Source organism: Anas platyrhynchos, chromosome 24 (assembly GCF_047663525.1).
Source record: "Anas platyrhynchos isolate ZD024472 breed Pekin duck chromosome 24, IASCAAS_PekinDuck_T2T, whole genome shotgun sequence".
NCBI lineage: Eukaryota > Metazoa > Chordata > Aves > Anseriformes > Anatidae > Anas > Anas platyrhynchos.
Window position 1 is genome coordinate 1,894,579 of NC_092610.1, and position 15,391 is coordinate 1,909,969.

General features: G+C 46.6%; 1 non-coding gene across 13 annotated transcripts in view; it reads left to right on the forward strand.

The window, feature by feature from the left end:
- The window catches only part of LOC110353790 (uncharacterized), a 161,516-nt gene that overhangs the window by 52,261 nt on the left and 93,864 nt on the right, over positions 1-15,391 (forward strand). For 9 of the 13 annotated variants that reach the window (XR_011804804.1, XR_011804807.1, XR_011804809.1 and 6 more), the window contains one exon: positions 9,585-14,866. The exons of 2 other annotated variants lie outside the window; for them this stretch is intronic. This is a non-coding gene — a transcript (uncharacterized protein). The remainder of the gene's footprint in view (positions 1-9,584; positions 14,867-15,391) is intronic. 2 more of the 13 variants (XR_011804799.1, XR_011804805.1) reach the window with 1 other exon arrangement.

Here is a 15,391-nt window from a genome sequence, read left to right on the forward strand (position 1 = left end):
AAATGAGGCTTTAGCATTTTGTTCTTCACTCATCTTCATATTTGGATGGCTTGGCACTGAAGAGCTATATCCAGACAGCAAAAAAGAAGATTGAATAGCAGAGACCTTCAGGTTAATACAGATGCTACATGATCCCTTTATCACCGAAGGGACATTGCTTCAATTACTCTGCCAATCACCTGTCTCTCAGCCTGCCAGTCAATTATTCCACAATCGAGGGATTCACTTCACAGAGTAGCCAAAAGTGGCAGATATCTGTATTTTGAAGAGCCAGTTTTGCATAATTCTGTACACAAGGGAACAGAGCTGGAAGGCTGGGTCCAGAGCACCACTTGTGTGGAAAATTTCAAACGAGCAGGTGAGGTCTCTCTGGTGTATTAAGTTACTGGGACATTGGGGAGGATTTCATTTGTAATAGTAGAAATTGCTTTTGCATCTCATGCTTCACTCTAGTGAGTTTGTTCAGAGAAAGGGCAAGGAGGAGAAAAGGATGGTGATTTCTCCTGCTTTCTACTTTCCTCTGCCTTCCCCCCACCTCCGAGGAAGCTGTTGGAGCTGCAGCGTGTCCTGTGATGGAGACGCAGCTGCAGCTGGGCTCTGTGTTGCTGGAAGGGAAGCTGATGCTCTCTGACAGTCCTGGTCCCTACACAAGGAAGACTGGAGGGTGTAGGTTAGGGCAACCGACCGGCAAGGTACATTTGGATTCTCTTTTTGGATCTCCTCCTTTTGATTGTGCAACATAAAGCAAACCATCTAACCTTCCTCTGCCCTGGTACCCTGTCTGTGTTTGTGATAATTACTTGTCGCCATTTATAATGTCTTGAGGACAAGCAAAGACTGTGCACAGCCACCAAAGGTTTTTCTAAAAAACTCGAAAGGGGCTAGGTCTTCTGGGGAAGCAAACTGGCACTGTTCCTGTAGCTGCAGGGAGCACCATTGCTTTGTATTTGCTCTTGATATGGCTCAGGGCTTCTCCCATAGCCTCAGCAATAGTCATCTGTATCCCAAACTACACTGAAAATTTGTGGGTTCTCTTCATTATTAGTATCATTAATTCTTATTTAAACAGAATTTATGATCCTGTCCAATGAGGTCTATCCAAAGTGGTGTCTTGAAAATGCATTTAGTCTTGTGGGGATGGTTAGCATGTCATGCACTGCTCACACAGACGGACAAATCCCGAGGCTCACATTCTGATTTCTTCCTTTCCTATGGGAAAGGGACTTGTGAGAACTCGTCAGCTAACAGAAAACACAGCATGAATGCGTGGACAGAATTTAGGGTTCTTGAATATCACATTGATGTGAATTTTTCTGTGTCAGTTTTCCTATCAATGTCTTCTTCCTTTAAGGGTGTTGTTAAATACCGTGCAGAATGTAGGATGCTCAGATTCAGCAGGGAAAGAGCAATGCTGTCTTTGATTTTTACCCTTTTTTAAACACAGATCTTTCTCTACAGAGCTAAGAGCAATGTTGCTCTTGCAGCAGTTCTTTAGCCGGGAGGGGACCTCTCCCTGCTGAGCCCAGCTGGGGCGAGAGCCTGCAGGCAGTTGGGTTGAGGGCAGGCACCTGCCTGTGCTCATGCTTCATCCTTCCTGCGCCAAAAACTTCCACTTCTGCCTCCTCGCAAAGCTGAGGGATATTAGAGGCAAGGGACAGGATGTAGCTCTTACCTTTGCTTGGACCACAGCTCTGGAAGATGATTCAAAGTCCAGTGCTGCCTGAAGTTCTGTGGAGCTGGCTCTGTTGCTGGGAACCTTACTGCCTGGTGTTTGGTGGTTTTTTGAATTCACTCTTCCATTTAGACTCTTCATTATCACTGCCACTTGCTGGGACCGACAGCTGCTAACAAACACCAAGGGATTCCAGACAGCTTTGCAGACTGTCTTTGAATGCCTCAGGCAAAGCCTGAAATGCATACAACATGAAAATAACCCATTCTGCTCGCTCACTGCATCACACCCTTCTTCCTCCCAGCAGGGAGAGGTGGTCCTGTGCTGAAATGTACTGGACTCAATATGGGGGGCTTTTTTATTATTATTATTCCTGCTCATTAGGGAATCCTATAAGCCTAAGTTCAGGAGAGTGGCCTAATGCACAAAGTGTGCTTCCATTTGTTCATGTATTACTTTTTTAGCTTGTCCTCGAAAGGAAGCAAAGCTCATGTCATCCCGCACTATATGTGTGTCCCTTGCACTTGTGAAGCATCGCATGTGATGAAGAGACTGGGTCTTAAAAATCCAAGGAAGTACACTGTCGGGCAGCTTGTTTAGGAGAGGTAGACTCTGAATGATGGCACTTGTTTGGGATACAGCTTTTTTTTTTTTTTTCCAGCTGTGTGCAGCATTCAGCCCATGGTTCCCTATTTCAGGTTGGGCCTCTCAGATTCAGGGAGGTGAGTTACCTCCTCCTGGTGCCCCCTCAGCCTGGGAGCAGGGGTGCCCAGGCTCTGATGGTGCTGTGCTCGCCTGGAGTTCACTGCAGTTCTTGGTGCAGGTCTGTGGCACTGAGATTAAGGGGTGCTGGTCAGGTTGGTCTTTGCTAATCCTGCTTTATTCAGATCGGCTGCTCTGTCTTTCATGTAAAACAAACAGACAATCAAAAAGCCTTAGGAAGAAAAATCCTGATTTGTTGATTAGCCCCAGCCCTGCTGGAATCTCATCCTCAAATCCATCTCAGTGCATCTGGTAGGCTCCCCCTGAGAACTAGATTATTTTGAGACTTGAAAGGCTGACTTGAAAAATATTTGCATTAAAATACAGATCAGAATGACCTGCAAAAAAACAAGCACAGGTCAACTGTCTCTGAGGCACGAATTTGCTCTGAGTGCTAAAAGGTTGTAAAAGAGGTTTTCTTCCCTCCATTAATAGGCTTTTTACAAAACAGTACATGTGCTAGCGTATGGTTTTGCTGTGTGCTTATTAGCAGTTAAAATACTGATGCGCTCCTGACACTTGTTTGGCCAGGAATAAAAAGTAGTGGTATGACCTGAAGGAAAAAATGGAGTTCGTGAAAAAGGGGATTTCTAAGGGGATTTCTTCCTTCCTTGCATAATCTGGAGAATGTGGAAAGAATGGCACCATCTGGATGGTTCTTCCTTTCTTACTGGCCTTGCTCTGCATGGGGAAGATCGTGCAACATAAAACTTGACCTCAACTCTTGCTTACTTTGCTATGATCTTGTGCTGTAACTTGAACGTGTTTTAGCTAACTGAAGAACTCCCAGTGCCTTTTCCAAGCCCTGGGTGACCGGACTTTTTGCAATACTGCAAAAAGGAGTCCTCTTTTGACCTTGCGTGGATGTTCCTCCCTGTAGAGCTGGAGAGTTCGGGTACATGCTTCTGTGTCCCCTGTTGTTCTCCGCATCGGGGGCTTTTGGAGTAAGATGAGGCAAAGGCTAGTTCTTGGTCCTCTACCGCAGATCAGTTACCACGTGGCATGTTTTTTGTTCCATTTTCAAGCCTGGTTAAAGCTCTTCCAGTCCTGGTTGTCATTTTATGATATGTTTGCCTCTTCCTCCTAGCAACTAGGTACACTGAACACATGTTTTTAGTCGGTATAAACCAGGTCTCCTTATTTCCTTGCCGCCTTTCTTTTCAGTGAAAGATGCGTTCCTATATGAGGTCCTGTAGGAGATGATTAAGAGCTACTGCACCCGTGAGGGATTGTTCACTTGCTGCTGTTGTCCTGCCCAGTTTAAAGTGATCCTTTTCCTGGCTCTCGTCAGGCGCCGCCTAATGTGTGTGTATCCCTGCTAGGAGGTTTGGCCTGATGCTCAGCTTAATATATTCTGTACACAATTTTGTCCCATTATTCCTAGTTAAACTCTCTTGGATCTCCCAGAACATGAGGAATGTGTGGCAGCTTCCCACAGCACAGCATAATTAGCTACTTCAGAAGCTACCTGCAAAGAGTGATGCCCTCATTATGCCGAGCAGAGGAGAATTTGGTGGGCTGAGATGTCTCCAGAAAGAAGATGCATTTCAGTTCTGAGAAAGAACTAGAGGCAGCCGTTGCCCTCCTGTGGTTAGCTTTATCACCAATTGCCTTGGGAGCTCGAAGGCGCATGGCAGTGCCCCTTGATGAAAGCAAACACCTTTGGGCATCAATTAGTTTATGGTGATTAAAATCAAGCCCTGTGGCTCGTAGGCTGCGCTGTTACCAGGAAGCAACTGCAAATGTTTGGAAATGCTTTCTTTGCTGTTCCATGGAAGTCCGGTGTTTTCCTAGGAGCCCTCCACAACATGCGTGGGGCCTTGGTTTAATTGGTCTCTTGGTGCTGCAGCAGTGCAAGGAACCCATCACACCAGTCCTGGCTGGCTGGAGCCCTTCTTCCCACCCTCATTAAAAGAAACCTTTTTCATTTGTTCCTTCACCAATTTCCTGATTTAAAACCTGAGAGCCCAAAGAAACTGGCCTGGGACAGAGACCTAGTCCTCAGTTTTTTCCCACTTAATTCCTGGAATCCTGAGCTGGCCAGGAACTTTTTAATGCCTGCCAGTCCAATAACAATAACGCTTAATGTTTCCGTAGTATTGTTCATCTAGGATCTGAGTGCTTCGCAAACAAGAAATAATTAAGCTTACTATCAACCCTCTGGGGTAGGTATTATGATACTTACTTAACAGATGTGTAAACAGAGGCATAGAGTGCTCAAGTTTTTCATGTTCAAAGCACTTTGCAAATACTACCTAATTAATCCTCGCAGTGGCCTTGAGGTATTTATTAGTCCCCTTCAAGGGCAGAGCAAAGTCGCTGGCAGAGCCCTGCGAGCCACCGCGCTGAGTGGGGCTGGGGCGTGCTCCAGCGGCAGCAGGCCGCAAGGCGAGGCAGCTGGCCACTGATGGTGGCCCTGGGCTCCTGGAGGGGTGTGTGGGGACAGACTTCACAGCTAGGCTGGACTTGTGTTGGGCTTGCTTAGTTCTGTTTTCTGATGGCTGCTAAAAGCGTTATCTGGCTCCTTGAGGTTCACACCGAGAGGGGCTCGTGGTGCTGCTGGCGGCCTGCCTTCCACTGCAGCTCCTGTAAGGGACACCTCCTGTAGAGGTGACACCTCTTCTGGAGACATTCCTGTGGGCCCTGGGGGATTTACTGCGCACAAGCCGATGGCAGATGCATCATTCTGCTTTGAAAGCGTTGCTTCACAAGCACCCTCTCTAATTTTTCTGTCAGAACATAAATCAGATCGCAGCTTTGCTGGTGGCCTGCTGGACTGTGGTGCTAGCCTGAGGGGCTGATAGGAATTGCTGAGACAGCTCGGGAGATTAATTAGCTTGATGCATTGCACCTACGTAGGAGATGTAAACGTGAACCCTTCACAGATAGGTTCCTGACCATGGCACCTCCTGGATGTTTATGCTAGTCTAGTATCTTAATAAATGCTTCATATTGGGTGCTGGCCATAGACGGTGCTTTCTGTTCTGTCCTGTGATCTGGGGAGAACATCCCAGCCTCTTAGATCTAAATGGGATGATACTGATCTGTGGGACTCAGATTTTACTGCTGTTCTGATGTTATTTGTTGCAGCTGGGGATATTAGCATTACTAACCCTATGAGTATTATGGGGGAGAGAAGATCCCTGGCATTTGAAAAGTTCAGGGACAAATGGAGTATTTTTCTGCCCGTCAGTTCTTGTGAGCTTTGGAAATTATGCCACAGGCAGCTGTGAGCGCTGGTTCTGCCTATTCAGTATCCAGCAATTAGTCAGCGAGTTGCTACTTACACATCTGGGATTCAGGGCTCCCGATTGTACAGCTTGTTATGATGGCTGTTTTGGGGCAGCTTGACTCATTTGCCTGCAACTCCAGTTGATAAGAAGTTTCATAACTCTGCGTGCATTTCAGCAGTGTGTTACCGTCTTTTGCAAACATTATGAGCTAGCTGGATGAAACCACACTTTGAGAACAAAATACATGTACAATGTGCAGGCTTACACGTGGGCTGTGGTCAGGGGATATAACAGCAAGGCTCCCTGCAGTGGCACATCAGCATCTCCCTGCTGAAGCTGCTGGAGCTGTGCAGATTTACCTTAGTGGATGGTCCAGTCCCGTGAGGTTTTTAAAGCACAGCTCCTGAAGAGCACTGAAATATTTTATTAGCCTTTAACAAGACAGAGTTACATCAAGTTTGTTCAGCATTAATTATATTTTCTGCAGTGCTCTGCCTACACCATCAATTATTAATTAATCTCACTATTTTTAGCTGTTACCTGTCCCTAATCACCTGGCTGCTATAGCTTTCTGGGTTTACGCCAGCATGTGTTGCCAAAATGCTCCAGACCAGTTGAAGATATTAGTACGATTATAATTATCTCTTTATTGCTTGTGTAATTCTGAATCCCCTATGTGCATTCCATCAGACAGATTTCTTGGAGGAGGAAAGGTAAATATTTTCCCCCGGAGGAGAAAAGGGAGGAGAGCGACCCCTCGGTGTCACGCTGGCACGAACCCTCCTGTGTGCTGAGCTGGATGCTATCAACCTGCTCGAAGGCAGCTGCCATGTAGCTGTGTTAGTGTGGGGCTGTGCTGAATCAACCCGGCTGTGAGCAGGGTACATGAGCGTGCTGGTCCTGCTGCCTGACATCTCGACCCACAGCTGCAGCTCTGTGAGCTCTGGAGAGAAACTTTTGCCATCTTTGGCCTTTGACATTTGTCTGTTCTGCCTTTGGCTCCCTGATTAATCAATGGTGCAGAGACACGATGCTTTTTTTTCAGGAAATTGCTGCTTGTGAGGGCCCTCTTCTGCCTGCCACTTCTGAACGCTGTTGTTTTGTCCCTTATTGCTGACATGAGTGTGTTGGAGTGAGAGAATGAGGAGGACACAAGCAGCATGGTCTATCCGTAAGGGATTGAAGTTTATCACATTTCCTCACTACTTTCTTTTTGCCTCTCTCATCACAATTATCACATTGAGATGTTGCCATAAGCCTTCTCTCAAAGCTGCCCAGGCAAAAAAAAAAAAAAGTTCCCTATTTGTGCATGTCAGATCTTCCCTCCCAACTGTGCTGCTTGCAGCTGTGGCTTCATTTGTGTGCTCAGGCATGTCCAGGACTGCAGGTTTCCAGGCACAAGATAAAACCCTGCCAGCCAGCTGACTTTTCGGCCAAGCCTGCCTTTCTTCTTCTTTCCAATGGCTGCACCCCTACTGCTTGGCTGCTTGTCCTTTGCGTAGAAGAACAAATGTCTACACAGCCGGTTGCAGTGGTCATCGCTAGGAAAGAGACAGCTACAGAAGAGGCTGGGGCTGAAGTTCTTCCCTTCTGCAGCTGAACGCAGCTGTGTGTGTCAGATGGCATTTGTGCCCCTGCCTTGCAGCAGTTGGTGTGCTTGGGATGGCAGAGCCAGCACCTCAGCCTGGTCTAGCTTTGTGAAGGTCAGGGTTTGGTCTGCAGGGTTTGATCTGATCAACTGATCGTTGTTTTGTGTCAGTGTGTGTGGAGGGCAATGGGAGGGTGTTTTTCAGCGTGTAGGTTTAAGAGGAGAATGCTTTCCATGGACAGAGAAAGTGGGAGGGGGTGTTGAGATAATTCAGAGCAGGGTTAATAGAAAAGCAGTCAAACATCCACAACTCCAGCCTGTGTTTTAATTCTAGAGTACTTATGTTCCTCAGAGCTCGGCAAATATTTGAGGAACTCTTTTCTTCTTGGATGCTCATCCTTCATTCTCCCTGCCAAGGTATTTCTATGAGCAGAGCTGTGTAGCAGTCCAAAAGCTATGACTACCTTGACGCAGGTCTTTGAGCATCCAGTCTGTACACATCCACCTTGGTAAATTAGTGGTTTTGTTGAGTAATCAAGCAGGAGAAAGGAGGAAGAGCAAAGCCATTAATCGAGCATAACGAGAAATACTTTGGAGCAGATTACAAGGGGATGGTTGGACCAGATGATCTTAAAGGTCCTTTCTAACCTTAATGATTTTATGATTCTATGACTCTGGGTCTCATGAATCATAAACATAAGATTTCACCCAACCTCTTCCTGAGGCTTAAAAGTGTATTTTAAACGAAGTTAGACTAGTTAAACCAATGCCAGAAGTTAAATTCCTGCTGCTGGCTGTGGACATGCTCTTTGCAGTGCTGATGATGGCCATTTCAGCATTTTAAGTAAGGCGTAAAATGCTTCAATTTATCTTGCATATAGGTAAAGTACTTGTATGGACAGTTATTCTGGCTCACCTCATGGGTGGTAACTAGTTAAACCGCAATAATTTATTTCTTAATGAACCCTAATAAATTAGAGTGCAAGCATGAGTTTGTCGTGCATTAACTATCTCGCTGGAAATGAGGCATGCTGAGGAGGTTTTGATGTGTCTGGATCATGCCAACTGTGGCTGCGCTGTGGGTGACTGCAGGCACGACAGCTACGGGTAAGCAAAGCATTTTATAAGTAACTCCTTCACAAATTAAAATCCAGACAGAGCAAATAGAAGATGTCAAACAGGTAGAGGGAGAACCTGGGAGCATCCAGTCTCAGCATTTAGCTGCAGGGCTTGTGCTCCAGGAGGGTTTGCCGTGGGTCACCCTGGCGGTTCAGCCTACCCCATCCTCGCTGCTCACCATCAGGTGCTGGCAGGAGAGCTGGGGACAGAGAGGCAAAATAAACAACACGCATAAAAAATGCAAAATGTGGGGAGCGAGATCTCAGCTGGCACAAACTGTCATAGCGTTTTTGACATCAGTAGAATTATACCTTCCACTGGATAAAATCTGGCCTGCTATTTTTGCAGTGTTTTTGATTGCTAATTTAACTTTGGAGTTTAAGTGGTGCTGATGTGTTCATTTCATTATGGGAGCTGGATTCTAGGCTGTGAATAGAGCTCAGCAGAAACTTTCCTACAAAGTGATGCTGTTCTGTTTTCCCCCAGAATCTGCCAATTTGTCAAATTTGTTTGCAGAAACAGTTTGATTTTGATTCTGGAGGAATCAAGGCAGCCATTGAATGCAGCCTGCTTGGCACTTTTAGCCTACCTAGGTCTGCTGTAGAGCTGGAGCGCTTGCCCAGCAGCTCAACTTGCTAAAAGCCTGGAAGCGCAGGAGTTCTGGCTCCCTGCTCCCGTGTCCCATATGGTGCTCCTCGGGACGGGAGCGCCTGCTCCATTTCACACAGAAGCGAAAACATTTTCTCTGCGAAATGCAATAGTCATTCTCCATCCAGCTCTGATGTGAATGCCTTTGTGCTGTACATGGTTCTGACTTTTGATTATTGTACAGCTCCAGCACCGCAGTGCTCAGCACAGCTCAAATGTTTGTGTGCTACTGGAAGAGATGTGTTAGGTGGGAATGGTGAATTAAGTGGCCATATCTGAGAAGCCTGTGAGAATCCCAGGATGTTCAGTGCTGGTTTGAATTCTGCCAAGCTTACATATCCTTGTGCCACGTATCAAAACATTTCTTCCAAAATCCCCTTCTTTTTTTTTTTTTTTTTTTCCTTCTTGTGATTTCGTGATAGTGAAATGCCTGGAGCTGGGGACTTTCCAAAGAAGAGCCATTCCCTCCCAGCTTCAATGCTTGTCATATTTACAGTGGAACATTAAGATCCCTTAAGTCCTAGCAGCTGCACTGCTATCTTTGTGTTTTCTCTCTTGTCAGGAGTTAAAGTGGGAGGCCAAGAAGCACTCTAGTAATTGTGAAATGGTACAGGAGGCTTGAAGAATAAAGGAGAATAAGAACAGCATTTTCCCATGCTCCAAGGTTTAAACTGGCAAAGCCTGGTCACTCCCCACCTGCTTCCTCATACCAACCATTCCTCTCTCATTTCAGAGAGATCCGAGGGAAATGAGTTAAAAGCAACAAGAGAGAAATACCTTTTACGGAAGTGCTAGCAGGCAGTATGGATCTGTTATCCTCTAAAGACGTCCACACAAACTAATATAATTTGAACAGATACATTTTGTGCCTCTGATGCCTTCACTAGGCTTAACTGCTGAGTTTGATGGTAAATCCATGTGACAATGCATATGTTAAAAACTATTAAGAAGTTAGTAAAGATTTACTGCCAGCCAGCACATGAAATGAAGAAGGAAAAGCTCGGAAGTAATTGTACTGTGTGGCCTTGTGAAGTGACTGTGATTTGTAGAAACATTCGTGACTTGGGCTGGAAAATGGCAGAGCTGGACCTCGGGGCTTTCCTCTTCCTTGTGGCTAAAGTGGTTGTTTAATATTAAGTGAGCATGAGAGTATTAAGAGGATGAGACAACCTTAGCTCCTCAAGAACAGGATGGAAAGACTCCAAGATGCAGATTTTCAAGCATGCTTCTAAACAACATTTTCATTTTTTCCTCAAGCTTGCTTCTAGTCTGACCCTGACAGTTGTAAATCTTGGAGCTGATTCAGAAGAGACAAGAACATTGAGGATAATTGCCCTGTAATTCAGAGAGCCTTGGTAGGGATGGAGAGGTATCAACACATGTGAGAGAGGAACAACTCCCTTTATTACACTGAGCAGCAGAAGCTCTATTTGTTATTAAGCTGAGTGACAGCCCTGTTTGAATTTCCTCATACCTCTGCCAGAGCTTATATATCTGAAGAAAATATGTGATCCTGCAATTAACAATCATATTCTGTAAGTAATAAAGTGAGAAAATTCTCAAGGTTCAGTTTGAGCACTGGGAGTTTTTAAAGTAAGTGCTCGTTTTTCTCGAACCTTTTAGTTCTTAGAGTTTGGGGCGAAAATGTTCTTTTTTCTTTTGCTAAAGCTTAACCTAGCTCACATCCACAGCTTGTAACAATCCCCACAACTTTTGTCAGCAGTGGGGACCGTGGGATAAACCACCCTGTTGTCAATAAACTGATTCTCCCCTTGTTATATAACAATGCAAATGTAGTAATCTCCTCTCTGCTCCAGTTGTTACTCAGTCTCCAATTAATTCAGAAATGGGCCAGTAGTAAATATGCAACTGCTAGCACAGTTTAATGTGAAGTCTGGTTTATTGTCACATTGCTATTAACGTCTTCTGATTAGGCACTGACTTCTCCCTCAGCTGTTTAAATGTCACTGCTGGAATCAGAGGGGTGAAAGGAATCTAATCTGTTCTCCCCAACCCTCAACCTCTGTATCACAGGAACTTTGAAATGTGCATTTTTTCCTATTGTTCTCCAGTCTATTGTGGAAGTGCTGCAGTGACTAATTCTTGCATAAATCATTGCCATGACAACACCTGTAATATCTGCTGTCAAATAGTGCCGAGGCGCTGAGGTTCCCTTGGCGCAGCCAGAAGGCTGAAGAGGGATGACAGGGGAGGATGTAGCTTCACCAGCCTTTCCTCTCAAGGGCAGGGATGGAGTTTTGGAAGTCTTCCCCTGCCCTCCTTTCTCCCTCTCTCCTTGAAGCTGACCAAACCAGCTCTCATGGACGAACCAGGAGGGCTGCTCTGCGTGCTGGTGGACACCCTGTGCTGGCCTTGGAAGGCCTGGCTCTGCCACTGGCTTCTTGAACAGCCCTTGGTGTTTTCCTCCACCTCTGGAGGGAGCAGGCTGAGCTTTGTGGCACCATGCATCAGCTCTGTGCCCAGCACAGGGAGGTCCTGACCTCGCCTGGGCTCATTAGACCCTCTGTAATGTAGATAAGTGTGACAGCCCCGTGTGGTCAATTTACAGCAGCTGAGGATGGGGCTCTTCTCTTTTTTTGCTGGACAGCATTAATGATAAAGTATCGATTCTCATCTACTCGGAAGCAGACAAAGTTGGGCATTGTGTTTAATTAAGGACCTTACAACTGGGGCTTGTAAAGTGATCAATATTTATTAGGATGGGGTAATCTTGTTTTGACTTTTAAACCTGGTGGATTTGATACACATCATCAGCAGGGCCATAAATGCGTGGCAGTGAGATGTACTTTTCGCAGGGTAGCATCTTTTATGATAACCTGAAGCCTAGCTCTAGTTTAATGGCAAAATATATCAACCCATTTTTCTCCTGTTCCTGCTAGCTCTTCTTTATTCATTCTAGAAAGGAGCCCTGTGAAGGAGAAATTTAGCAGAGAGGTTACTGATCGCTATCTGCAGGCTTGTTGCAAAGGAAAATTTACTGTCGTGGGGTAACACAGGAACAACTCGCATTTAATGAATTTTGTCAGAAGTACTTTATAGGTAGGGTTGGATGACAAATGAGGAGTGGCCTTTAATGCCAATGTAGAATCCATCTGTCTAGGTCCGTCCACCATTTTTCTTCCACCTTATTCATCCCTATTGTAGGTGAAGTCTCCTGCGGTATGTGAAGGTCTCAGTTACACCTCAGATTAAAGGCAAGGGAAGAAGGAATGGGTACCATGAACAGAATAACCGGTCCCCGTAGTGACTGCACATTAGGTTTTCTTTGGAAGCTTCCTCCTGTAGAGAGACCTTCTTTTTATCCACAGTCCCGGCACCTGACCTGATTTTGTACTCGGCAGTATCTCCTGTGGTCACTGACATCTGAGCACGTGAAAGCGTTGCTATTCTAGTTCCTCTGACTGGGTAGAAAGAGCAGTGTGTGGAGTAGTGGAGCTTCAGAATTGGAACTGGAGTTAATGGAAATCTGCAGAGAGCTCACGAGTCACTTCGGATCCTTCCTTGTCTAACCCATTCTTAAAAACCTGTCATGGAAAATTCAGAACCTCCTTATGCGGAGGTGAAGAAAACAAAAGCTAACTAAAATACGGGTGCACTTGAAGAAAAAAGGATTCGTATTGCCCAAGTGAGAAGCGTGGAGACTTTGTTACCTGCATGGTTCTGAACGCCCAGGTTGTATCTCGGTGATTTGTTTTGGTGCCAAAATATCCAGAGAGCTGCAGCTTTACCCCCGGTCTCACTGCAAGTCTCCCAGCTGGAACTCGTGGTACTGCACACCCTCACCTGGGGTGGCACTCAGGAGATGTGCTGAAATGTAAATTGAGCTTTCTCTTCAGATTCAACATCTGTATTCTGGATTTCTGTTCCGATTCATCCGCTAAGAAGGACTGAGGGGAAAGGATGGGTTTTTGTATGAAGCATCGGCTAAGCCACTGTCAGTAATCCTCAGGGAAGGAGAACAAGCGCAAACCTTACACGCTCAGCTGAAACCAGCCCTCCGATGCCTAACAAGCAATGACTAAAAACGTTTCCTTCCTCCTCTCTAAAGCTCCAAGAGAATTAATCCCAGATGAAAACCTTTGTTTTGCCTAGCAAGAGCCGGCAGGCTGAACTCTCGCTTGGAACATGTGTTTGTGCAGCGTCACAGCAGACCTGGGCAATTGGTGTAACAAAGAGTTTACTCACAGAGAGATGCTGGTTCTGAGTGGGAGGAGGCAGAGCTGTTTGTGAATTTGGGTCAGATTCAGCAAACCATTTCTGCCAAAAAGAAAGAAAAAAAAAAAACAAATCCTCTGCCTTTATTGCTTTTCCAGATAATCAAAATATTTCATTTCATACTTCCCAAGCAGCAGCAAAGTAAAATATAATTCAGAATTAACATTTTCTTTTCACTTTGGAGTATCCCCCACTGAAAACCACAGCCGAGCAGTGCCATTTGCCCGTGCAAAACATCTCATTTAACAAAACCCCTTGTTTTTCACGGGAAAATACCTGCGTGCTTGTGGCGCAGGTGGGCACCCGTTCGCGTTCCTCCCTCCTCAGAGTGGGCTGCCTGGTGCGAGGCTGGCTTACATCTATCATCTGCTTGTTAATAGGGAAAAAAAAAAAAGAAAAAGCCAGCAGATGGTGCTCGAGAACATACGCCTGGCGGAGCAGGCCCAGCAAAACTCAGGTGTGTGCACCTCGGGGGGCTGTGGGCTGGAGCAAGGATGTGGGGAGTGGGCGCAGGAGGTGATGGGGCAGCTGCAGGCGTGCTCACCTGGAGCTGGCTGACCTGGTGCTGCCCGCTCTGCCTTCCCCTGCGGCTCCTCTCGTCCCAGCTCCACTTTCAGCTCCTCCAGCACAACGCTGTCAGCCCCTGCTGGGTGCTCGCCGCTTCGGGGGGCTAGTGGAGACGCGTGAGGTTGAACCGAGGTGATGCCAGGCTGGCTTTAACACTTCTGGTTAGATTTGCAGCAAAGACTGCTGATTTTTGTGGGTTGTGGATAACTGAGATGAGCGGTGAAGGAGGGAGATGGCTGTGAGCCCTTGTTTTCATCTGCTGGGACTGAGAAGGTTGCTTTCGTAGCAAAAGAAGAGGTGCCCGTAGGCTTTCCTCAGTTCCTAATCTGGGGGTTAAGGGTGAAAACTTCTCTTAACTGCTCTGCAGGTGATGGGGATGTGCACTGGCCGTGCCCCATGCTGCTGCTGTTTCACAAGAGTCGCTCCAGACTCACAGCAGCGGATCGGGGAGCAGCCTCCCCTAGTCCCCATGCCACGGCTTGGTAAAGGCAGCCTGGCACCTGGTGACATTTTCCCTGCCTTGACAGCTCATCTCTCTACGAGCTCCGTTGCCAGACTGACAAGTCTCTTTCTTTCTTTCATTTCCAGCACACGAAGGGAGACGTAAGCCTCCTTCATCCGCTCCCTTAATGTGTGAATTAAGCACAGTGGGAAAGGAAAGCCGTACAAACATCTGTCCTGTTCCTCTGCCTTTGCCGCGGAGATGCTCAGGCTGTGAGACAGCATATTGATGCTGTAGCATTTTGAGTGTGTGGGACACATGGGGCTGAAATCACTGTGCCTGCAAATAAAGCCTCTCATGTCATGTTGCAGGATGAAGCGACTACTCACGCGCTTTCTTTTCTTCCCATGTTCACCAGCTTTCCAGGCTGTCAACACTCACAGTTTCTGAAGGCTCCGTTTGAGAGGGTGAAGAAAATAAACCCTTGCTGGTACAGCAGGCTGCCCAGCGCCCTCGCTGCTGCTGCTGGGAGGTGGCAGTGCCACCGGGGGACACCTGGCGTGTGCCATCAGTTCACACTGCCACCAGGGAGGTACAGGGTGAGTGTGTGTCTGTGCCTCTGAGCCTCTGGTTCAGCCTGTGCAGGTATAAATGCACGTGCAGGGGCTCTGAGTTTGAGTATAAAGCCATGCTCAGAGGCTGTGCAAGGGCTTTTTGAGGCTTTGCGCGTGGTTGTGAATGTCTGAGCAGAGGAAATTGGGGTGGTAGGAAAGGAGACTGCCTACATGTACCTTATAGGCAACACTGCAGAAGAAAAGGGAGCTCATCCCTTTGGAGACATTTTTGCAGCAGAAGATGACTTGAGAGAGGGCTCTCAGAAAGCTATTTCTGGTATTTTGTGCTTTGATTTGCTGCTTTTGTAGAGATCAAGTCATTTAGGTGTGATAGTCTACCAGGCGGCAACAGCTTTGCTGAGTCCTTCCGGCCATTTTGGTTCACATCTCGCTAAACTCTGTTCTCTGAGGGGAAAAATTAACTTGTCTAGACCAAGGTACAGTGTAGTGGCTAGTCCATCACCCAGGAGGGTTTGTACTTTCCATAGGCAATGCTCAGAGATGGACGTA